The sequence below is a fragment of the Pipistrellus kuhlii genome, unplaced genomic scaffold (assembly GCF_014108245.1).
Source record: "Pipistrellus kuhlii isolate mPipKuh1 unplaced genomic scaffold, mPipKuh1.p scaffold_m20_p_15, whole genome shotgun sequence".
In the NCBI taxonomy this organism is placed as follows: Eukaryota; Metazoa; Chordata; class Mammalia; order Chiroptera; family Vespertilionidae; genus Pipistrellus; species Pipistrellus kuhlii.
Genome location: NW_023425460.1, coordinates 23,461,284 through 23,487,119, shown reverse-complemented (window position 1 = coordinate 23,487,119; position 25,836 = coordinate 23,461,284). Strand labels below are relative to the sequence as shown.

The following is a 25,836-nucleotide window of genomic DNA, read 5'->3' as shown; positions in this document are numbered from 1 at the left end:
CACTAATTCCTCCTTTGCTAGTTAGCAAATCCTATAATTCTCATTTAAATTGCATATATTACCAAACAACTGCAGAAGTTTACAATCAAAGCAGGTCATAGAAAAATTTCACAGAATTTTTCACTGTGGTTTTGTACTGCTAAGATTCTTGTATATTTATAAAGTATACTTTTCTTTGGTTCTCAGAATAATATGCACAAATCTTTTGGGCCTTTGGGTTCATAAGCGGTGGCACTTTTAAACTGTATTCCTGTAAAATTGTCCTTTTAATATTTTGAAATGAGTTTCTGCAGTTACCTACTGTGGGTAGTGATTTTTGTCTGCTGAAAAATTGTTTGATAATATCGGTCTAGGGACCTGGGCCAGTCACTTTCTTAGATCCTTAGCATTTACTTCTAGGAGCAAATTTCTCAGGGGAATCAGTGCCTGCTGTCATTTACTTTGATCATGTCCTTGTAAAGGTCAGAAATGTGAAATTAAATCTTTAGCTCAGACACCAGTCATCGCCAGTCTGCATCCACGGGAAGGTCTTTCAGTGTCACAGTGCCAGGATTATTAGAAGTCAGTGGTGTGTTAACCACACAGGCCAGGCAGACTGGAGGGGACTCCTCGGGGAAAGAGGAAGGAGTGGCTGCATCGTTCCTAGGGCAGACCAGGATTGTTTCCATGGGGTTGAAGGATAGAGAAACAAAGCAAGAGGGTGTCTCCCCTTACTGGATTGATACCTCTCCTCAATCTCCATTTCCTCCACACTTCTTCACTATCAAGGCTACTATGTTCCAAGGCCCTTTATTCCCTGAAAATTTATGAACAAAATTCTCTGAGAAATTATATGTCTGCATTGACAGGGGTCAGGTAGGCTAGGGGATGTTCGGGCTAATACTTCCCTCTGCACCCCTCCCTGCCAGAGCGCACAGAAACACCCCCTGTACCAGAAGGCCTTCCCTGCAAGAGATGACCATATGCTAGACTTTGCTGTCCAATACTGTAGTCACTAGCCACAGACAGCTATTAAAATTAATTTAAATGGAAATGGAATATAATTAAAGAGTCCATTTCATAATCACACTAACCACATTCAAGTGTTCAATAGCCACACATGTCCCTAGTGACTGCCCTGCTGGACAGAGAAGACACAGAACATTTCCATCCTCTCATTTGGGGAGGATGATTCATCTTTAAAAAAACAAACAGATGGTAAGCCCTAGCTGGTGTGCTCAATGGTTAGAGTATCAGCCCATGGACCCAGTCAAGGGCACATACTGGGTTGCAGATTTGATCCCTGGCCCCAGATGGGACCTGTGTGTGGGAAGCATCCAATCAATGTGTCTCTCTTACATTGATGTTTCTCTCTTTTTCTCTTTTCTACTCTCTATAAAAATCAATGGAAAAATATATTTGGGTGAGGACTTAAAAAAAGATGATAAAACATTGAATTCATTTCCCACGAATTCCTATGTAAATCAGAATGTTTCTGGAGTTTAACATTGGCTCTTTTAGGCCTAATGAAGGTAAATTATTGGAAAATTTTAGGTTTCCTCAAGTTTCAACTTTGGATTCTAGCAGAGCATGACAGACTGGGAGAGTAGCCATAGTGATTCATCAGCATGTGTTCAGCCTTTTTGTTACAACTGGTTAGTTGGGGCCTCAGTAGCTAAACCAGAGGGGACTTTGTGAAGTTACATCCACAGGTGATGGTGTGGCAGGGAGCCCCACAGGGCACCTTGATGACCCCAGAGGTCAATCCCAGCAGGAAGTCATTAATGCCTCTGGCTGGAGGGACAGCTGGAGGAGGCTGTCAGGGCAGATGGGAGGTGAAGCCACAAAGCAGATCCAGATGTCAGACCAGAGGAAGGTGAGAAAGTTCCCAGCAACTTCTCCATTCCTTCTGCCTGCAGTCTTCGGCCAGTGGCCCGTGTGATAATGCAGAGCAGAGGTAGGGACCAGAAGGCGTGATTAGTGGGCCTGTTGATGTAGCTGGTACCTTTTCAGCTGACACCTCTTATGTATAAGGGAAACTCCTCATGCTGCCCCTTCTCAGGCCTGCAGAGTCAAGCACTCTTCACACATAGCAAAACTGTTACCAGATAAGTGCTGGACAGGTGCAGCAGCGCCGGGAAGGGGGCTTGAGGGTGGGGGAGAGAGAGACACCGCAGAACCAGAAGCCATGCCTTCTCCCACAGGTCTTTCCAGCATCTTCTGACAAAACTGAGCATCTTGCTAAACAACAAGTGAAAAAATAATTTAAGGGGCCCATGTCTATTTTTGCAGACCAGGGAAAAAAGGGAGAATTTGTAGCTAGCTGAAAGGCAATACATTGATAACTGGCACGGGGAGGAAAAAATCCCACCTTTCTTCACTGATCTTCGGTTTTCTTTCATCAAGTAGGCATTGTGCATGCTGTAATATATTTAGGTGGTTCTCGTCTTTCTCCCCTCAATGGTACCTCATCATTTCCCGCAGACTTTTAACACTGTGTAGTTTGATTACCTGTATTATACATAGCGTGACTCATCCCTAAGGGGCTATTGGAGATTCAGTTTCTTCTAATTTTCATTTTTATTGTGTGCCTCTTAAACATTACATAAACACATGGATAATCAAGAATTGGAACCCCACTTATGAAATAACATACAGCTAGATGACATTCCAGGCTTTTTGTTTAATGCCTGTGAAGATATTTAGAACAATCTAGAATTATAATTCTGTGTGAGTAATTCAATTTGGGATTTTACTTTTTAGACTTTATAAATTTTTGCCAGAGGATTTCATAATGCATTGTAGGGTTCCAGTTTTATTTGCTTTGGGTAGGTTTTTTACTTAGTTTACTAGTGCTTGCTTTCTTTTCTTTTAAATTTCTTCCTTGTGAATTTGGCAGGATACTTCTTCCAGAATTGCTTTTTAAAGATTTTCCTTCAAGTTGTTTTCTACATTCCACAGCTTTGAACTGCTTTGTGACTTCTTGCTCTCTCCCCACCATGCAATGCAACATTTATCCTTTTGTTTAAAACATTGGGAAAAGACAAATACTCCACCTTGTTCTTGGACCCATATTGATATTTTATCCATCTGCCTTGCCTTCGTTTTTTCTACTTCAGTTTTTTCATTTGTTTTGTTTTTCTCCTTCAGAACTTTACTGAAAAGTCTTTATCTCATTAAATATATTTAAATTAGATTTTGTTGAAAGACAGAGCATAAACAGAGAAGAAAATAGCCTATAATCTTCCATTCAGATAACCCATGATGACATTCAAAACAAATTAAAACTGTATGTACATGATTAACATTCAAATGGTATCAAAAGATACAAAAAGAGAGGTAAAAACCTCCCTTCAAATGTAACTATTATTACATTTCTTGTGATTCCTTCCAGGGGCAAATTTTTTTTTTTTGGTAAATATCTGCATCTGTCCGGTTCTCTGTTTTTTTTAGATTGCTTAATAAAGGTTTTTTTCTGTAGCCTTTTTTTCTTTTTTGGTGTGTACTTTTCCTATTATGTATTTAGAGATTTTCCCCAACAATACACACCAATCTTCCTTATTCACTTTAATGTGTATAAGATTTCATTAAATGGATGTACAGCAATAGGTTTCACCTTTGCCTTATTTCTGGCTATTTTAGTAATTGTCAGATATTTGGGAAGGAGGAGTTGTGTTGAGCTATTGGATTTATTGCAGACTGCTTTGTGTAAATACTTTTTTCCTTTTTTAAATTTCCTTCTTATTTTTCAATTACTGCTGACAGTTAGCATCATATTAGTGTCAAATGTACAGCATAGTGTTAGATATAATTCCCAAAGCAATTTCCTTCTCACCCCCATTGGTAAATACTTTTGTATAAAGATCTTGCTGGTATTCTTGTAGGTTAATGTTAAACTCCTAATACCGTAGTGATTGCTAGGTTTGAGGATGAAAGCATTTTAAACTTTGATAAACATTATCCAGTTATACTCTAGAATGGTTATGCAGATTGATTTTTTTTTTTTAAATCAGGGTTGTATCTTTCCCACACTCTCACCAGTATTGCAAATCACTGAGCTTATAACATTTTGCCAATCTGATAAATTGCAGATGGTATCTCTGTTTTCACGGGCTTATTTTTAATTATGGGTTTAGATCCTATAGGTTCTTTGGTCATTTGAATTTCTTTCTGGAAACTTGTTCTTGAGTTTTGTTTTATACTTTCTTCCTCCTCTTCCTTCTTCTCTTCTTTCTCTTTCGTTCTCATAGGATTCTTATCTTACTAGATTGGCTGATATGATCTCATTTTAAATTAGGAAAATCAGCCCAGCTTGTGTGACTCAGTGGTTGAGTGTTGACCCATGAACCAAGAGGTCAGAGTTTGATTCCTTTCAGGACACATGCTGGGATGGGTTGCAGGCTCAATCCCCAGTAGGGGGCATGCAGGAGGCAGTCAATCAGTGATTCTCTCTTATCATTGATGTGCCTAACTCTCCCTCTCTCTTCCTTTCTGAAATCAATAAAAAAAATACTTTTTAAAAAATAGGGAAATCAGTCCTATTTCATGTGTATTATAAATATTTTCTCCCATGTTATTACCAGTCATTTAATGTTCATTAAAAACATTTTTATTTTGGTGCAAGGAGTATAAAACATGTTTGTTTGTTTTTTAAAGAAACAAAAGCAAGGTGTGGTTGAGAAAAGTTGGCCATGCTTTGTATTGTTTTTCAAGTAGTTGTAGTTTGTGGCAGAAGTTATTTCTACTTGAGCTCTGGAAACCCCCTGTACCATCTTATTACAACAAGAATGTCGGAGGGAGTGATAGACTCAGCATCTTTCCCCTCTGTATTTGCCTAGGCCCTCAGCAGTTTATTGGGCCTCTTAATTTTAGAGCCTGTGAGTTTATGAATAGTAATGTCTATAAACATAAGAATTTAGCCACCTGGTGAGGTCATTCCAGGAACTACAGGGAATGCTCACTTCTGTGTCCCCAGCATATAGAACTGTACCTAGAGTGAAATACAGTGTATTGAATGAATGGATGGAGTCAAGGAAGAGCAAGAAGTGCTGCAGGGGGAATGATCAGGAATTGAGAACTTGACTGAAAGATTCACTTTGAACGCGTTAGTCAACTACGTGTATGACAAAGACACCATAGCGTCCAAAACACTTGCATTTCTTCTCTTCATAATCCCTATTCAGTTACAATAGCTTCTAGGCAGCAGGGTGAGTTCTAAGAGAATAGTGTGCAGTATATGCATCATGATAAATTTTACGGGATGTTGAATGTGGAAGCAATACACAGGTATCAAGTGTTAATTGGTTGAATCTCTTCTTTCTTTGTGTTCACATAATTCTCTCTCTAGACTGGCCAGAGAGAGAGAACTATGTCTGTTTGCTGTGAGTAGAGGGTTATTAAAACTATACAAAAGTTTATTTTAAAATAATGATTAGATCAAGAATGGATTTCTCTCAAAATTCCTTCATGGACTAAACTTCTCCTTTGGACAGTTAAAGTGATTCTAGTTAGCAAAAACAGCTAGCTACATCTATGTAAACTAACTATGACTCAAGGAAAATAGTTGGCTAATTCTTTATTTAAATAAACATCTCCAGAGAAGATTTTAAGGATTCACTAACAATTCAAATAAATTTATATTTATATACATATCTTACTCATACATAGGCAAAATCATTTGACATACACTGTTGCTCCCTGAAAATTTCAATAAATTTTAATTTCTAGTAGGATGATGGCCTCTTTTTGATAACATTTGACCTGAAATGAGATGTCTAATGGCTTTGTTTACTCTCTTCATAGTTTTATAAAGCGTTTGATATGGTTCATTTGAATTTGTTGAAATTAAAGCCTACAATAAGAAAAATTACATTTATTTTTGAGGAAGTAACTGCTAAACTTTGACTTGCATTATTGTACAGTGGCATTGAATGCAAAAATAATTGGATACCAGAACAATAGAGAACCAGCCACTGTTTTGAATGATCAGGCGCTTATTAAGAATCTACTTCAGTGCAGACTGATGAAACAATTGATGACTGATGTCATTAACTTGTCTTTTGACCAGACCAATTTATTTTAGTTTGATAATGGCAGTTTTCTAAATAGTATACCAAAATGAAAGATAAATGAGGGTGTTCAAAACTGTCTAGTTCTATCAAAGGAAAGTTCATAAATGATTTTAGCACAATAGTGTTGGATCACTTCGGACCATCTTGTAAATCAATTTGACAAAGTAAGGCTGACAAAAAAATTGTGAATTTGTCCTTGACTTTTTATCCAGGAGGATAAATCAATAAGGCAATGGAATTAACTTTGAAAAATTAGTTTCTGTAAACAGGAGTTTCTGTGGTTTGTTCTGCTCAATGGAGATGGGTCTGTGGGTGAGACCTGTGCCCTGTTGAGCACCAGTTGGCTTTAGAGAAACAAAGAAATAAAAAATAAAATGTGATTATCAGCTGTGTTCTTTGTAAAAAATACATACTTCTAGGAAATTTCAGGAGCTTTTGTGGGATATTTTTGGCCAGGTGTTCTACATTTTTGGTGGTATACAGGCCTTTTTGAAGGAAATACTTTGCAGTTGAAATAAAAAGTATGAATTGCTTTAAGAGTGAAATCCATAGGATTTATGGTGCTTGAAAAAGCAGATTTGGAAATGGATGATTCTGTAGTGGATTCTCAGTGCTGCCACATATGCGTGGATACTCTGAGCCCCAGTTTTCTGAATTTGTAAAAGTGGAGATTAAAATACCTAATTCCAAGAGTTTCAAGAGAAAAGATGAATTTGGTACAAAGTAGTCACTCAACAAATACGTGTACTTCCTTAAGAGAGTTTCCAGTATTGTGCAAGGGTGGCCGTTGGAAAAGGACTACTGACGTTTCAAGTTCCTCACACCATTAGGAGTGGGGAACAGGGTATGTTAGAACTTGCCTTTTCCCGGGAAGACAGATTTGCTCTGTGTTATTATAATGTGATGGTTAATGATTTTTTAAGGGTCAGATAATTGACCCTGGTTTATATTGTTATGTCCCAAGGTGAGGCCACAAGTCCCATTGAGGTCAATTATGAGGCGTGTTTGTTTGGAGTGTTTGTGTTTCAGGTGTCCTTTGCCCATTGGTCTGGTCACACGTGTTAATTATCTCTTGAATTATGAGTCCATCACAGTACGTGGAGCCCAGGCACTTGGGAGCTTCCCACCCAGGTGCCCTCTGCCCTCAGTGCGGCCCTCAGGGAGGTTGGTTACATCAGTGTTGGTCATAGAGTGGCTCTGATAACTGTCCAGACTTTGATTTGTGCCTAATACATTCTGCTCGCATCCTGGCATTGAACTTACCTGAGGTCAGGCAGTGCCTGTGTTTTTATACTTCTTTTTTCCACCATAAAAATAAAGTTTCTGTTCGTGTTTTCTTCTTACTAATAAGGTATTGGTATGCACGCTAATGAGCATTATCAATGAATACATATTATGTGTTAGACTCTGTTCTCAGTGCCTCTTGTACATAATACACTTAGTTTTCCTCCCAGGCTATGCGGGTAAGTGCTCTTACTATCCTTGGTTTAGTAATAGAGGCAAAAGGCAGTAAGTAGTATGGAGTGGTTGAGCAATTTGCTCAAGATCTCCCAGCAAATACACAGAAGAGCCAGGATTTAAATCTGGGCCATCTCTTGACCACTATGCTAACCTTCCTTTCCAATAAGAAAGTTTAGACAGTATAAAAGAACATAAAAATGCCATCTGTCCAGTGACAACTGTTCTCAGCCCTTGGATGCACCTACTTCCAATTCTTTTCCTTGAACTTTGATTGAAAATCCTCTTCCTCTCCTATTTGTACTTCCAAGGGCTCAAAATTAGGTATGCTTAGTATTTATCTTTCTAAGCATACATGCAAACACACATGAACATACATAGATAATCCACACCCATTTCTCATGTGTCTACTGTATGCATTGTCCTGCTAGGTGTTTCTTCACGCAGTATATCCTGGACATATTTCTCTATATGTTGTATGTAATCTAACATTTTTCTAACTGTTTAGTATGGACTGCACTGCTTTCAGAGGATGGTTGAACCATAATTTCTTTAGATGTACCACTTTCATTAATGGATATTTCGATTGTTATCACATTTTCCATGCATCACTTATAATAGGTGCATATACTTTATTGTATGAAAGTATGATAATTTAATTAATCCTCTTTTGAAATTCAGGTTATTAGAAGGAACTAGTGTGAACATTCTCAAAATTGAAGATTTTTTAGCACATCCTTACTTAGTTACTTCCCAGTCCCAGTCCCAATCAAAATACTTAAATCGAAATGATTACCCTGTCACTTAAAAAACTTCTAGAGATAATACTTTTCAGCCCCCAAACTCACATCTTTGTGCAATTCAGAGATATTTAGTAAATTTATCAAGTTACAAAACCAGCACCATAAACCAGTTTCAGGATATTTTCATCATGCCAATAAGATCCCTCTTGCCCTTTTATATTAATCCCCATTTTCATTCCCACCCCCAGGCAACCACTAACCTACTTTCTGTCTCTATAGATTTGCCTTTTCTGGCCATTTCATATAACCTGTCATGATTAAGAATTTTCTATCCATGAATAATATTTCTTTTCTTATTCTTTTGAATAATTTGGTGCATATAAAACTCCCAGCTAGAAATGCTCATTAAGTATACTGGGGCTCAGTACTGTCTAGAGTAATAATAATATATGTAGTTTTGCAGAGATGAACTGCCTCTGGTTGTGAAGTTTCCTCAGTAATGTTTGCCATATCAGAAGTGAACTGTTAAGTGGTTTCAGCACATTTAGTTAAGTTCTTCATGTGGTGACTTGAGTTTTGGTGGTGATAACAGCACCAGGATGTTACCAACAATTGGATTTCAGTTCAGCAAAGTCAGTACTTGAGTTCTAGCTAAGAAAGAATTCAGAGCCCAGGCTCAAATATAAGCAAAGTTTATTTAGGCAATCCCAGAGGTAGAAGTGAGTCGTAGAAAAAATGGGTTCAGCAAACAAGTTACAGAAGCAAAAGAAGGGCTCTTGGAGCATAGGAGAAGTAACGAAAAGTAAAGACAATATGTCGGGGGGGAGGAGAGGGGACAGAAAGGCAAGGCCATGTTCCTGGGAGGAAGAATGAGCACACTAGGTCCTTAGTCTTGAGGGTATTTATCTGGAGGTCTCTGGGGAGCATCCCAATAGAATATTCATCGGCTTTGCAGGTGTGTTGTTTCATGGCCCTGGCCTCTACTGATTGGTTGGTGCCAGGGCAGGGGGTTGTTGATCTTTGCAGTATCATCTGTCTCGTTTTGCTGCTTTTCTGGGCCTGGAGCTCAAACACAACTGAGGCCTAGATGTGTTTGATGCAGGTAAGAACCTCATTGTCCTGGGGGCTCAAATACTTAAGAGCTATTCTCTAGTCCCCTTGTTCATCCCTTTATTCCCCCTTTTTGCTAGGGGAGGAAAGGTTACCCTGGAGCAGAGGTTCTTTTCCCCCCAGTTTTGTCTGTTGCTCGGCACCCAAGGCTTTCCACCCTGGTGACCTTCTATAACTGGCCCATCTGCCTTGCTACGCTCATGTCTGTGTAACTGCCTACCACAATAGTAATTGGGATCCTTGGTTTAGTTTGGTTGAGAACTAAATATTTGGTGTTTTTACAGAAGATATGTTACCAAAACATAGCAAGAATTTACCAGAACGTCACCTCTGAGAAGTGATACCAAAGAGTTTTCAGTGGCTTTGGCTGGGTGACTCGGTTGGTTGGAGCATCATCCCCATACACCAAAAGGTTGCTGGCTCTGGAGCACGCACATGAGGCAGCTGACCGATGTTTCTCTCTCACATGGATGTTTCTGTCTTCCCATTCCTCTCTCTCTCTGAAATTAATAAAAACATATCCTTAGGTGAGGATTCTTAAAAAGTTTGCAGAAATGATATCTTTGGGGCACTAGGTGTTAGCCTCTTATTACAAAGAAAAGTGCAGTTCATTTGAACTGAACAACTCTGTAGTATTCAAATAATTAAAAAGTTTTCAAAAGTTAAAATTATTATTCTATTGAGTTTATAAACCATTTTGAATTAAAAGCTAGTAATTAAAAATGTGGGATAATTTTATTTCAATATTTAATATGTCAATATCTGATAGTTCCTCCAAGTCTTTTAGATACCCACTCCCTCCATTTGTAGAGCTGTTAATCTGTCCTTTTCATAGAGCCAGCTTTGGGGGTTTCCATTTGAAGAGCATACATATTTCTTGTTAACTATCACTTCAAGTAAATGATTATTATTTTCCAAAGATGTCTACTTTTTAAAAAATATATATATATTTTATTGATTTTTTACAGAGAGGAAGGGAGAGGGATAGAGAGCTAGAAATGTCTATGAGAGAGTAACATCGACCAGCTGCCTCCTGCACACCCCCTACCAGGGACATGTCCGCAACCAAGGTACATGCCCCTGACCAGAATCGAACCCGGGACCTTTCAGTCTGCAGACTGATGCTCTACCACTGAGCCAAACTGGTTTTGGCAAGATGTCTACTTTTTAAGAAGGTCAGAGAGAGTAGGAAGATAACAGCCTTGCCTCTTTTATTAATGAGAAAATATGCAGTATGACATTAACTGTACTCTAAAACATTTATTAGCATACTAGTGCACAGAGTCCAGGGTTGGGATCATTTCTGTGTGTAGCCTTTGAAAAATATGTAAAAAGTATTCCCAAGTCACCTTCTGAGGAGAAGTAAAATGACTTAGCATCACAGTTCTCAAATGCCACTCTGCCTCCTGAGGCAGGTTCTGTCATCTCAGCCTTTCCTGGCCCCAGAGCTCAGCTGTTCTAAGGCTTCTTTAGGAATCAGTAATTAGCACCTGAGGAGGAGAAAAGCATTTCTTCTGAGGAAATATCAGACTTATCTTGAATACTTTTGAAACCTGAATGGTTGCTTAGGTAACAGCTGCTACTTTATCATCTTTGGCAAATGGGGAAGGCGGCTTTCTCAACACGTTTGTCTTCTCAAGAGAAAGTCAAAGCAATGTGTAGTAGCTGATGCTTATCCAGAAAAGATAACCCCTTTGCAGAGGCTGAGAGAGGCAGACATCTGAATACACCCAGACACCGTGCTTTTCAGAACTTACAAATGTTTTTTTCTTTCATGGAAGGGGAGCGAGTTGTGACCAGGTGTGTGTGTGTAGTTAGAATGTTGTTAAGAATAAACCAGCTGTGCTCCCTCTCCTCGCCTTTCTCCTTTGGGCTGGTGTCTTGCTGCTTCCTTTCATTTCAGAACTAGACCAGGCCAACCATATTTAGTCTTTCTTGTGCTCTTCAGCATCTCCGTCTTGCACAGAACTTGCATGTGTAAGGTTCAAGATTCAAGATCCTCCCTTTGGACCGGGGAGTGGTGATATAAGTAGCCACTGACCACCACCTGCACCCTGCCGGCTACCTGCAGTGCCCTGCCCTCAGGGTTCTCTCATCGAGGTGTGCAGGGAACCTTCACCTCAAGCCTGATAATCTGCTCTTTGCAGAGTGTGCAACTTGGATCTTGAAATCTACCAACCACATCAGAGATCTTAGATGATGACTCACTCTAAGAAAAAGCATTGGGAGTATTGATGTAAAGAGAATAAACTGACTGCTTTTTCTTTGCTTTGCTTTTGCTCTTACATTGATTTGGAGTGAATTTAATAATATAACTCATCCAATGGATGATCATAGTTGAGTGCCCATACTTTCAGAGCTCCCAAGAGTGTACTGAGGGGTGAGGACATAACCTACAAGTAACATTGCCTTGCCCTATACAGCTTTCTTCACAGGAGTGCAATCGAGCTGCTGTTTTGGGGGAGTCCTTGACGGGTGGGGACCCAGCTACTTTTAAGGGAATCTTTCGGTTCTTAAATCAGGGGAGAAAAGATATTGTAAAAAAAAAAATTATGCAGTTTTGGGGGGTAGGGAGGCATTGGATGTGAGAAGGTAGACTACTAAAACAGCCAGGATTTATTGAGCACCTACTGTGTGCCTGGACTGTACTAAGCACTTTATAACTCTTTTTCTCATTTAATCCTATGAAGTAGGTAGTGGTATCCTGTTTGTATGTACAAGGAAACTGGTTTGGAGGGGTTGTTAACTTTCCCAAAGTCCTAGGTGGAATTTAAATGTAGTTTAGCTTTCTACTTTGTAACTAGTTAAGACTAACTTGCTCTTTCCTATCTAGTTCCAAAATATCACTCCTTCCACAATTTTTTTTTTACTTCCTCTTTATGTATTCTTGAACTGTTGCCACTTGTAAGTAGGTGGACATAGATATTCTGAAATGCAAACATCCTAGAGAAGAGAAACATACCTTCTAGTGGGAGCTGACCTTTACCTTGCTTTGCTCAACTCCTAGCTGAACTTTTGTGCACTTGAGATAGTGGGGTTGGAACTGTGAGGGCAGAGGAGAAAAGGCTGTGTTTACTGGTGGGTGGGGCTCAGAGCCTCACTCTGTGGAGCTTAAAGATGTGCAGACTCGGAGGAAGTGGCCACTGAAAGGGGAGTGACATTTCATTGCGGCAAACTCCCCCCTTTCATTTTTGTTCAAGTTCTTCATCAAGGAAAGACAAAAATACATGGGAAGGTGCAGGCCTTGGTTAAGTTCCTTAGAGAAAGTCCTGTCACAGTGGGAGGTGTAGTTAGATGATTAATCAGTTAACAGTGGAAATAAAAAGTGATACCACAACCATCTTATTGGTCAGTCTTTCGTGTAGTGTCAGGAATGTGGGTCCTCTGATTTATGTTCCATGGTGCCTTTCTTGTGCAAACCCTACTCAGAAAACGCCATCCACAATGTCCAGTCATATTTCTTTAAAACGGTGCCAGAACATCAAACTTTCAGAGCAGCTGAATACTGACTTCGTCTAAGTTTTGTCACATTTCCCTTCAAAATATTAACATTTCCATAGCTAATTATATTAGCTATTCACCTGTGTCAAATGTTTCTAAAGCATTCGATTTAGTGTTATGGAAACAACAGCTCATATTTTTTTTAGACTCAAATTTTATTGATTTACCTAACTTAGTTAAATGACACAACAATAGAAACAAGTGCAACCTATAGAAAAATATTGGGAAGCAACTGTAACTGAATCTTGGGCCCTATCCAAGTGGTTCAGTTGGTTGGCACATCATCCCATACATCAAAAGGTTTTGGGTTCAATTCCTGGTCAGGGCACATACTGAGGTTTCAGGTTTAATCTCCGATTAGGGTGCATTCTAGAGGCAACCAGTAGATGTTTCTCTCTCCCCCTTCCTCTAAAAAAAATCAACAAAAACATGTCCTCCAGTGAGGATTTAAAATAATCCTATATAATAAAAGAATAATATGCAAATTAACTGTACCTCTGCCACACACAAGCCACACCTACCAGCCAATCAGGAGAAGTATGAAATTAACCCAAACAAGATGGCTGTGGCCATGGAGCAAGCAGGAGACTTGGGTTTCCCTGGCGATGGAGGAAGCCAAGCTTCCTGTACACCCTGGCCAGCTCAGGCCTCCACTGAAGGCTACAAAGTTTCAGTTATAGAAGATAAATAAATCCCAGATATCAGGCCTCTGCTTGGGTCCCCGGGGGGTGTGGCCAGCCTGCAAACCACCATAGGCCCCTCGCCCAGGCTTCCCCATGCCCCAAGGGATCCCCCACCCTGATCTAGGGCACCCTTCAGGGCAAACCAGCTGGGCCCCACCCATGCACCAGGCCTCTATCCTATCTAATAAAAGAGTAATATGCAAATTGACCATCACTCCAAAACACAAGATGGCTGACCCCATGTGGGCACAAGATGGCCACCACAAGATGGCCAGCAGAGGAGGGCAGTTGTAAGCAATCAGGCCAGAAGGGGAGGGCAGTTGTGAGTGATCAGGCCAGTGTTGTGAGGATCGGGCAGTTGGACATCCCTCGAGGGGTCCCAGATTGGAGAGGGTGCAGGCTGTGCTGAGATACACCTCCCTCCCTACCCCCGTATATAAATTTTGTGTACGTATTTTGTGCACCAAGCCTCTAGTAAATCATCATCATCATCATCATCATCATCTATATAATTAAAGCCTAAGCTACCGTTATGGCAGAATGACCAGAAAGACCTGTTGCTATAATGTGCACTGTCCACCAGGGGGCAGATGCTCAATGCAGGAGCTGCCCACTGGTGGTCAGTGTGCTCCCACTGGGGGAGTGCCACCCAGCCAGAAGCCAGGCTCACAGCTGGCAAGCACAGCGGTGCTGGCCGGAGCCTCGCCCACCTCCATGGCAGTGCTTAAGGAGCAGCAAGCAGGTGGGTAGTAAGGAGCAAGGGGTCCCGGACTGCGAGAGAGATGTCCAACTGCCAGCTTAGGCCTGCTCCCGGTGGACATCCCCCGAGGGGTCCCAGACTGAGAGAGGGCACAGGCTGGGCTGAGGGACTGCCACCCCCCACCCTCCAGTGCACAAATTTTGTGTACTGGGCCTCTAGTAGTAGTAGTAGTAATAATAATAATAATAATAATAATAATAATGTCTTGGTAAGCATTGCACACTGACCAGTGAGAACAGAGTTGTCAGGCTTATACCAGTGATGATGCGAGGTTGCTTAGCTTCACATGCCTCAGAATGTTGTGAGGGAAAAATTAATCCAGTTGGAGACTGGTTAAAAATATCTAGTCTGTGGTGCAGTGTTATACCTGCTTCTTAATGGTTTAAGGAGCTATTTATTAACAGGTATACCATCTGTGTAATACCCAGGACCCCACCAACTTGTTTAACCTGATTTTTATGTGGATTGTACCTGGAATTGTAAACATTCGGTATACTCAGCAACCTATGAAGGTGTTTTTTTGGGGGGAATCTAATAAAAAAGTAGCTGTGTGGCTAGAGAGAGCAGGGCCTGGGTTTTGCCATCACCTTACAGTTTTATATCTCCGGATATTTCTGGATAAAAGTGTCAGCTTATTAGTTACACATGAGACAAAACTCCCAGCTCACTCAAGTGTCACCAGAGAGCTTCTGCCAAGCTCTTCCTGTTACGTAAAAGCTAAAAGGGATCCAACAATATTCTGAATGTGATGATTCCTTCATAAAGTATAATTAGTCTATGTGGTACAGTGATTTATTAATTTGGTTCATAACTTGACTTACTTTAAGAATCCGTCATTAACTTTATTATTTTCACTTTTAGGAGAGGCAGATAAAATTCAAAGCAATTATTGAACAACTTGAGAAACAAAGACCTAGAAATAAATAATGTGGAGTGGGTTTAACAGCCTGAACATTGGGGTCATACTTGACTTGCTTTCCTGCCTCTGAAATTAAGTTAGATATGACTTAAAGCAAAATGCATTTGGCGCCTTCAAGTGATATTTTATGTCTATGTTAGCAAATATGTACATACCTCCCTCCTTCTCTCTCTTTACACAGATGTTATTATGGAATATGTAAATAAGCTTGTTCACCTTTTTCATTAACAACTAGATTTGCATTTTTTAATTTTTAATTTTTTATTTTTAGTCCTGAAGGTTGTACATGAAACTCTTAGCACTGAGTGTCTCTAAAGGATGGAGTTGAGAAAGCCCACTTGCCCTCCCTCCTTTCATCCCTCTCTCCTACCTACCTAACTACCTACTATCTATTAACTTGAATGTCCTTTTTGAAGGTCCATAAGTACACACACACACACACACACACACACACACAGAGAAATTTAGCCCTCCTAGTAGCGGCTTGGGGCCTGGCTGTGTGGGTCTGGTTTCTGACCTGGGAAGGGCTGAGCATGGGAGCGCTGAGAATCCCCCAGTGATGTCTTCGCTCCTCTTCTAAGTGGTTGAGGAAAGTGAAACTTGCGGAGCTTCCTCCTCGGGCCCTGAGGGACTCACTCTGTTGTAGAGGATGAGTGGTATGGAGACTTGCCTGAGGGGTACTGCGGAAGGAAGCCGTCTGGAGCCCAGGAGACACTCCAGGCCAGGAAGGAAGGCTGAGTCCACAGCTCAGGCTTTGCAGGAAGCCTGCTCCCATTTCCCAGATAGTGGAGTTGGGGTGGGGACAGTTAGCCTGGGCCAAGGGCAGTGGAGGGCGGGAGAGCCTTGCGTTTGACCCCTAAGTGTACTCCTGGAACCAGGGGAGGAGGAGAGAATTGTCAATGATAACAGTCCTTGTGGCAACCGTGCACTTCATTTTAAGGAACTGAAAATACATCCCAAAATCTTTTGTCAGCTTTACCCCATGGTAAAGGGAAATAATGGTAGCTCCACTTGATCTTCCACTCGTTGGTGAAACAGGCCTTGGACCCAATTGTTTGAGCTCCACTCCCAACCTGACCTTGAGTGCCTGACCTCACTTCTGGGGCCTGCATCCTCGTCAGTCATAGGAACTCACACTTGGCAATGTTAGCTATTTTCATCTTCCTTCTTGCCGAGAGGAGCAGGAAAATGAGAAGCAAGGAGGTGACAGACCTCCCACCTTACACGTCATGCAGAAGTGTGCCGAGAAAAGACGTTGGACCCTTGATCCTGCTTGGTTTTCTGCTTCAGCTGCTTTTTGAAAATCCAGTGTTTTTCAAGGTAATTTAGAAGTCATTGGCCAGTGCTCTCATCTTGGCCTCATCTCTGTCAGGTTGTTGCCTGCATTTTATTTGAACTTCATGGCTCATAGGTTCCCTCCTACCTTGGCATTGAGAAAACTCAAGTGGCTGTCAACTTCCTGGTCGCTAAGGTCTGATGCTGTATCACGTCCTGATTTTCTGAGTACTTTCATCCCATAATCACGCCCCAGTGCTTTTATGGACATCTGAGCTGTGTAGAGTAACAGTCTGTCCTGCAATACAGGGCATCTCAGGACTCTCATGTTTATAACTAATGACGTGGCTGTCCACAGAGCCGAGGCTAAATCCAGAGGCTGTGCTGCCATTGTTAGGTTTATAACTCTTCATGTGGTGCGATGGAGAAGTGTTTCCTTCTCAGTAAGAAGCTGTTGGATAGTTGTTTATGATCCTGAAGTTAATAATCTGCTTCTAAAGACTGACCTTTGCTTTGGAGATTTGCATGTAGTAGGCGTGTCCAGAAAACAATTTGCTGTTTGCCAATACATTGCATCAGCCAGCACACCGGGGCGCTATTTTTAATAGTATGTGATTTCTGTCACCATTTGTTAAAACTAGCAGCTTATAAAACGAAGCCCAGTTTCACAAGACCAGAACTATTTCAGGGACTGGTTTTGAGAGGAACTGTAGCTTAGATCTGTCTGCTAAATTTAGTCTGTCACTTGTCAGGTCTCTCCACTCCGTGTCTGCTGATAATAGAGGATGGGGGTGTGATATTTAGTGAGGTGGGGAGGTGGAATGTGTTTGTGTCCTTTCAAACGTGTTAGGCCTTTTACTATTTTCACAACTTAGGTAATTTTACAGAGTATCTTTACAGTTCAACTATCATTGATGAATTAATTGCAAGGGTCTAATTTTGTTGTATTCGTTATGGTTAGGGAGGTCAGAGAATAAAGCTTATTAAAAGTTTTATATAAAGAAAGAATAAATATTTACAATGATTGTCTTAGGGTTAGTCCTTCTGGTAAATGGTGTGCTCTTTCTTTAATACTTCTTTGAGTTCCTACATTCTAGACATGATCCTATTTAGGTGAAATGTCAGGTTAGTTCAGATATTACTGTATGTTTGCCTGAAAAACTCTAGTAATGGTCATGTTGCATGTGTTTCAAGTATAGGAAGAAGGAGCATCAATTGATGGGCTGGGGTTCTGGTTCTTGTAGTTCTATGACCTAGTTGTGCTGCTTAGGCTCAGCATCTCTGGTGAAATACTTCATAGTTTGGGGAAGGTATTGGGATGGATGACTATGTACCAGTAATTCCTAGACTTTCTGCTGCCCCCTGGTGGTATTCTACCTTCGTTCAAAGCTGGAGCTGTAGTCCCTTTACAACCTGAGCCTGTGCTCCAGTGCTGGCCACCTTCTGGTGGCAGCCGAGCTTGGTGCTATTAACCATCTGACAGTTGATCAAGACTCTCAGTGAAGCTGGGCCCTGGAAGTTTGAGAAGTCATGATCAGGGGTGACTGGAGGGAAGTTGCGGAATTGATAGGTGTTCATTTTTAAGAGTCATCATAACTGGTGTCAGAAAAAAATGTGTACTGCATCTTTCTTGAGAGTGGAGATAAAGGTAGGGGAGACTTACACTTGCCGCCCTTGAAGTCCTTGATTCTGTTTACCTGTAGGAGACCAGAAGAAGGGATTCCGGGGAATGAGACAGAGGGGTCATTTATGAGAGAACAGGCACAGTGCCTTCAGGACAAGGACTGCCCAAAGGATGCACACTGAGTGCCATCAATTTAGAATTTTCAATAGAGTGAAGACCTGGGAGAGGGGAGAAGGGGCTGGGCGGAGGGTGCAAAGTAGGGGAGGAATGAGATATCCGTAATGCTATCAACAATAAAAAATATATTAAAAATATTTTCCCTTTATATGCTTTCTGGTATGAAAACAGTTTAAATTCGTCCAGCTATCAAAGGTAAGTATTAGAATTTTATTTTGGGAGATAGACTTGAATTTGATTTCTCCTATTTGGCAAGGCTGTGAGTGGTTGCTAATTTTAAAGCATGGTGTTAGCCCCCAGGGTCATGTTTCTTAAAGTAGCTCTCCTCTACCTCAGCGAGTTAAATTTCTTTTTATAAGTTTCAGTTTAGAAGGAATTTGGTAGCTTTCCTCACAGAAGTGGAAGAGCTTTGGTACCCAGCTAAGTGGGTATTTCTTATCCTCAGTGGACTGCAAAAAATTACTTCACTGTAGAGAAGATTTTTAAAATGTTGTATAAGTCAAGAAACTGTGTTTTCTTTTTAAGCCTGCTAGTAGCACTAGGTAGCCCTCCATTTAAACATCAAGCGTATACTTTAGTTAGTTTTGTTTTATTGTTATGTGTGGTGATTGGCGCTCCAATAAGTCTTCCAAAGTCCATACATTATTAAGAGTGGTCACACTTCGGTGTAAAATAATAAGTTTAATAATTTCTTACTACTTATGGGTAGCAGAAGCATTTTGGGAGAAAAGTGGTTTAGAAACTGAAATTGTAAATCTTGTAGGATGTTATAATAGCATATGAGACAAGGGAAAATATACTTGAAATCTGAATTGCCTTAAAAAATCTGGGAGAGGGGGTTGTAAGAGATCAACCGAAGGACTTGTATGCATGCATATAAACATAAGCAATGGATACAAGATGGGGGGGGGGGGCCGGGGGGAGTAGGTGAAGGCATATGTGGGGGAGGGTAGGGGAGGCTGTGGGAGGTCAAGGGGGGAAAAAAGGAGATATACGTACTACTATTGGTAATGCTTCAAACAATAAAAAATAGGAAAGTAAAATAAATGTAATATAGTCAAATTTATCATTATTTTTCTATAGAATTTATAAATGTTTTTTTCTTTACCCTGAAGTCATAAAGTTGTTCTATGTTTTGTTAGGACATTAAAAATATTTTTAATAAATAGTTTAATTTCTTATAAAAAATATGGAAGAAATAGTTATTGTATTTAAAATGTATCTAAATTTTATGGCACTATTATTCTCATAATTTATATGGTATTACAGAGGCATTGTCTAGTATAGTAGTGTGACTGTAAATGCAATCAGTATTTTACTCTGGGATGCTGTATGGAGAAAACAATATTTTTCCTCCACCCATCTGGCTTAAATTAGACTGACAAAAGATAGATTAACAGAGAAAAACAAACAAGTCTATTAACACCTGTGGAATGTACACATGGGAGCACTAAGCAATGAGTAACTCAAAGGGATGGTAAAAACTTGGGCTTATATAGATTCTTAACAAACAATAAGCATTTAGAGAACTGACAAGACAAAGGAAAAGGACTTCAAGCTTCTAGGGGCAGTAAATGTGGGAAGGCAAATATATGGGCAAAGTAATGGCGGAAAAAGGCCACTTGTAGAAAGGTTTGTTAGATTTCTCTGATGCTCTCTCTAGGCTGGTAGAGTCTAACATTGTCCTTATCTCAGTGATTAACTGCTATCCTTCCTGGTAGAGATGGGAAAGGGAATACTTTTACAAACTGATGGCCTGCTTTTAGGTAATCAGAGGGTAGAGCAGTTTTCTTCTTCTCAGTGCCTTCAGTTCAAATAATCCTTATGCCAGAGGGGCATATTTTGCACCCTTGAACACCAAGAACACTATCTTTGAGCTTTAAGTCCCCAGTGGCTGTTCTGGTCAGGGACAGAAATCTAGTAAGGAAGTTTAAGAATAGAGATTGCAAGCTGTGGCCAGGGTAAGACTTAAGAGGAAAACTTATCCAAGGTGGTGAAAGCAGTTGGGAGCTGGAACATTCTTTGAGATTCCTTTTTCCCATTTTCTTTAAAATAATACATAATAATAATAATAATAATAATAATAAATGTATTTTGGGTTTTAGCCATTGTTCTTGGGCAGTTGAGCCCTTTCAATCCAGCAGTTCATGTCTCTGAGTTCTGAGAAATTTGTGTGAATGAGTATTTAGATGATAGCTTCCCTCTTGAGTTCCTACTATTCACATATTGAACATCCTAGGTTACTTAATAGTTTTACCTTTCTATTTTCCATCTTTCTGTCTTATTCTGCTTTCTGATTTTTTTAATTTTACTTTCTGTTGTGTCTAGTGAAGTTTTATATCTCCAACCATAAATTTTCAAGAGCTTTCTTTTCAAGTTCTCTGAAATTTTTTGGTACCATTTTGTTCTTGCTGGATATGAGTTTGAGAATGTGAATAGTTTTTTTGGTTTGGTTTTTTTTTTAACATTATCATTTCCCTACTTAGTCTATTTCTTTTAAATTACTTTTTTGTTTTCATCTCTGGCGATCTTATTTAACAGAATTTCTTCACATGTCTGTTGATTTTTAGCTATCTATTTATACATTAAAGGAACCACTGAAATGATGTTGGGAAGTGTTTGCTTGAGTGGAGGTGGTTCATATGATTTTAGTATTAGATCGTCAGTGTTCTTAGGTCTTTTCTCTTAAAATATCTGGGGTTCCCAGTAAAAATGTATCTGGTCATCTACCAGGAAGTTTTCATCCAGTATTCTGAGTGTCTACTAAGGTAAAGGGCAAGGCCAGATCCAGTTTAACATCCATTGGCAATTTTTACTTCCTTCCTTGTTTTTTGTACAGTTCTCCTGCTTTCAACTGTGTGGTGTCTCTTAGCCCAGATTCCCCACTTCCCTTTTCTGGAGCATAAACTTCAGTCTTCTCTGGTGTTGGGGAGAGGCAGTTGTCAGTCAAGCAAAGTGAGTAACTTCTTTCAACCAGCCCTGCTATTTTTAGCACCACCTTCACTTCATTTTGTAAGGTACCTGTGCCACCAATTCCTCATCCTTTTACGGCTTCTGCTATGAAAATCAGATCACTTTTCACCTTTCCTTTTTGCTGTCTGGGATAGTTTTCTTGGGTCTGCTAAATTAGTAACTAGTCTGTCCTCTTCCCTACTTTCTGAATTGCTGCTGACTCCTCTTCTTAATTTGCCTGGCCTTTAAAAGAAAATCCCTGTACTATCATTTTTAAGGGAGTTTTAAGAGGCAGTGGAAACTAATGCATACGTTCAGTTAGACAGCTTTTTTGAAGTCTGATTCATCTTTTGATTGACTGGGGTCAGCTTCTTTTTTCTCTTCCTTTTTCTTTCACCACCACACCCTGCCTCCGGAAAGAATATATGGGGTGCTAGATTATTTGAATTTTTGAGGTCTGAAAAAAACCTGTCAATTGCCTTTAAATTTACATACTTAATATTTTTACCCATTGTCTCCTCCTTCTTGTCCTCTCTTTAACCTTTCCCTTTTTCACCTTTCCTCCTGAGATATCAGTATGTTACTGGCCAAAGGGAGAGCCTAGGATTTTCCTGAACCTTATTTAAACACAGCTATCCTCTTTTTTTTTTTTTTATCATGTCTTTTTCTTTTCATTGTGGTTTCAGTTTTGTTTATTTTCTTTTACCTCTTTAATATATTCACTGCACAGACTCTCTAAGCTTACCTTATTTTCTCATGTTCATGATTTGGTAAACTTCCTATTGGTCACACCTCCAAACCTACCTGGCGAGGATTGTTTCCTCATGTGATCTGTGCTTTTCAGTTGTTTGCTTGTCCTCAGCAGAGGTTGCCTTTCCCCTGGGAGTCCTGTGAACTCCTGCTTGTTGAAGGGTCTCTAAGGGACCATTTTGCATTTACTTCTGTTTTGAATTTGCATTATTTGGCTTGGAAACCCCACCCCGTGCAGGGAGTGTAAATTTGGAGCATTCATGAGCATGTGCTAATTGCATGAGTCCGATTTTTCTAGTTCTTAAGAGTCTTGGTAAAGTTCCCTGCCTGGATCTGGCCATGTTTTCTGTTCAGGCTTAGGTTGTAAACCCCATCCCCTGGCTGCGGGTCCAAGGCTGGTTACCTCGCCCGTTTGCACATGTTATGCTGTATATTTTCCACTCTGGCTTTGAGATTCCTCTTCGTTGGGTACATGGGAAGTTCTCTCTTTTTATTTTGAAATAGATTGTGGTATTAAATATTCAGCTGTTAAACTTAGGTAGATTTTTATGTGCTTAAAATACAAAAAAGATATACATCACTAAGGCCATCTTATAGAACCAGGAGCCATCTCATTTATTCATACATGCTCATTTATTCCTGTGTTCAACAAACATCTCTTAAATGCTTACTGTGTCTTAGGCTCTCTAGAATCAACACAAATGAACTACGCTTTAACGGTGATAGGCCAAAAGAACAGAAATATGAGGTGGGAAATTCAGATACTGTCTGGGAGCTGTGGGAGCCACCAAAGGTCTTAAGCATCAAATGAGGACCCATCTGATAGTGTATGCAGGTGGGTTGCAGATGAGCCAGACTAGAGGCAGAGAAGCAAGAGCAAACGAGGACAGGAAAACAGGAACAGATATGAGAGCACCTTGAGGTGGAATCTCCAGGAATTTGCAGCCAATTAGATATAGTGGGTGAGGGAGCGAGAGAGTCACAGATGTGGCAATCCCAGGGGCCAGTTTCACTTTGCATGTTTTTGTCTATTTTTGCCATTAAAACACTTAAATTTAAATGGCATTGGGCTGGCTTGTCTTACTTGGTTTGCACGGTTCTCAGCATTCCCTGTTCTCTGTGACCTAGCTGGACGCCACTTGCCTGGTCCCTGAAGGCGGCTGAAGTTGAGAGCCCGGTGTAATGACTTCCCTAGACAGCCTTTTTATGTGCCTGCTTACCCTGGGGCTTGAGGGGGAGAGACAGGATGAGGCAGGAACAAGGAATGGTGGGGCAGGGTGACCTCATTGCTCTCCTCTGATGCTGGCTCTGTTGCCATCCTTAATCTCCAGCCTCCGTTCCCATCCAGTCTCTTGACTAATCCCTATTGGATTTTCTGCAGGAAAGAGAGGAAAAGAGGAAGGATCTGTTTGTTGTTGTTTTTCCCCTCCAGTAGATGCTTGGAACAGCTCCTGTTGTTATGCAAGTACTCAATACCACTTTCGAGTTCTAAACCTTATTAAGCAGCCCCGTAGGAATGCAGGATTACTTTAATTTTACAGATGAGTAAACTGAGGCAGTTTAAGTAGGCCAGTCTGACAGTATGCTTTAGAATACTGCACTGAAGTTTCTTTATTTTAAATTTATTTTATTTTATATTTTATTGTTTAAAGTATTACATATAGCAGTACATATCTCATTTCTCTCCCCCCCCCCATTGACCTTCCCCCAGCCTCCCCTACTCCCTGTCGCATGTCCTTGTCTCTCCCCTCCTCCATCATCCAGTGTCTTGTGTCCATTGATTGTGCTTATATGCATGCATACAAGTCCTTTGGTTGATCTTGAAGTATTTTAAAAACAGAGTGGAGCCCTACCGGGTTTGGCTCAGTGGATGCAGCGTTGGCCTTGAACTGAAAAATCATGGGTTTGATTCCCAGTCAAGGGCACATACTTCAGTTGCAGGCCCAATCTGGGCCAGAATGCATGCTGGAGGCAGCCAATCACTGTGTCTATCTCACATCAATGTTTCACTATCTCTCCCCCACCCCTCCCTCCACACTCTCTAAAAGTCAGTGGAAAATGTCCTCAGGTGAGGATAAACAACAACAAAACCAGAGGAAGGCAAAGCATGACCTCATCCCTTTTTTAAGCCATTTCACTTTTTTATTCTCCCTGATATACTTGAAGATAGATTCAGAAGTACACAGCATCTTTTTATTCCGGCAGAACAAGCAAAAAGTAGGAGACTTTTAGTTCTCAAGTTGAAAGAGCAGAGTGGGAAGAAAGGAAGAGAATGGAGTGGAATGAAATCGAGACAGAGCCTTTTCCCAGCTTCTTGGGGCAGATGAGATCACTGCTGTGCTCATCAGCTTCGGCTGGGCTTGAAAGCCAACGATTTTGCAAACATTGATTATGTCCCGACATTCCTGAGTGCTGCCAGAGTGAGACCCTGTCCAAGGCGTACAGATTAAATAGATGATATTAATATGGCCCTGCTGGTTTCCGACTTAGGAAGGGAGTTAATCACTTGGGTGGAAATGGATCATCTTCAGAGTTTCAGTAATCGGGGTCTAAGGATGAATCCCGAGGGGACAGTTTAGTGATTAGTTGTCTTGGAGCCACACAGACTTTTCCTTATTGCAATGTCAACAAGGCAGCAGTTTCGAATGGTCCCTTACATTTGGCAGTAAGCTGGGCAGATGGATATTGAAGAAAATGTAGATGATAGAACAGTTGTGACTCTGAGGTTTGTTGCTGTTTTCTCTTTGGAATGATGGAAAATATCTGAGCCTGGAATTTCTTTATGCACTTAGTTAAGTTCAGAGTTTCAGCTCTATGGTTGGTGTTGGTTTGGCTCATCTCCCGGGACTATTATGTTCTGGAAGGATCTGGGAACCTAATTATACATAGGAGGCAAAGGTTCGCCTTATTTAGACAAATCTACAAGCCCATTTCATATTTTTAAAGAAAACTAATATAGGAAGCATCTATTTTTAATTTTATAATGCAACCTCCATGTTTAAAAACACAACAACTTAAAAAAGAAACTTTCCTAAACACAACTAATAATAAGAAAAAAATAAACACAACTAATAAGTACTTTATCAGCAAATTAGAAAACACTGAAGAAGAAAAAAGCAGAACATTATTTTATCACCAAATCACCCAAAGTAACAGAAGTTGATATACACCTTCTATACTTTTTCTATTGAAATTTGTAAATACGTGTGTGTTTACAAAAATTGTATCATTCTCTTTTACAGTCTCTATCCAGTCTCTGGTGGAGGCTTAATTTCTGTTGTAATGATGTATTTTACCAATTCTCATGGAACTTTTAGATTGTATCTAATTTTTTACCACAATAAATTATTCTTTGAGTTGTTTGCTTACTAAATATTGACATTCCATTACAGACTGACTTAAAAGGACCCTCAGGGTTTGGGAGACAGAATTAGCTAGTCTTGCTGATGGTAGAACTCTCTGTGAAATACATGAAACAGTATTGTATTTCCTGCTGTCAGAGAACAACTAGAATCATGATTTATGGTTTACATTTGATATGGCTGGTTTCTTGTCAACATGTTATATCTACTAATTTTGTCATCAAAAATCATCTCTTTCTCTGGAGAATTGAAGGCTACTACATTGGAATGGGTCATTTTGAGAGAGGAGCTTAAAAAGGGAGGCTATTAGGAAAGTTATGACAACTGCTGAGGAATGTATTCCAAATATTTTGAAATCTAATTATCAGATATCATTAAATAAACAAGGCGTGGCGGAGATGAAAAGATGTTATCACATGAGGATTTTCTAACAGCCCATAGTGTACCGAAAGGCAAATATGTACACTTCAGC

At 40.2% G+C, this 25,836-nt stretch overlaps 1 protein-coding gene across 6 annotated transcripts in view; it reads left to right on the top strand.

Annotated features, from left to right (window-relative positions):
• SGMS1 (sphingomyelin synthase 1) overlaps positions 1–25,836 on the top strand; it is a 219,155-nt gene that overhangs the window by 151,595 nt on the left and 41,724 nt on the right. For 2 of the 6 annotated variants that reach the window (XM_036438464.2, XM_045581878.1), the window contains exon 2: positions 4,645–4,648. The exons of the other annotated variants lie outside the window; for them this stretch is intronic. The gene's annotated coding sequence lies outside the window, so the exon portion shown is untranslated. The remainder of the gene's footprint in view (positions 1–4,644; positions 4,649–25,836) is intronic. 6 annotated transcript variants of the gene reach the window in all.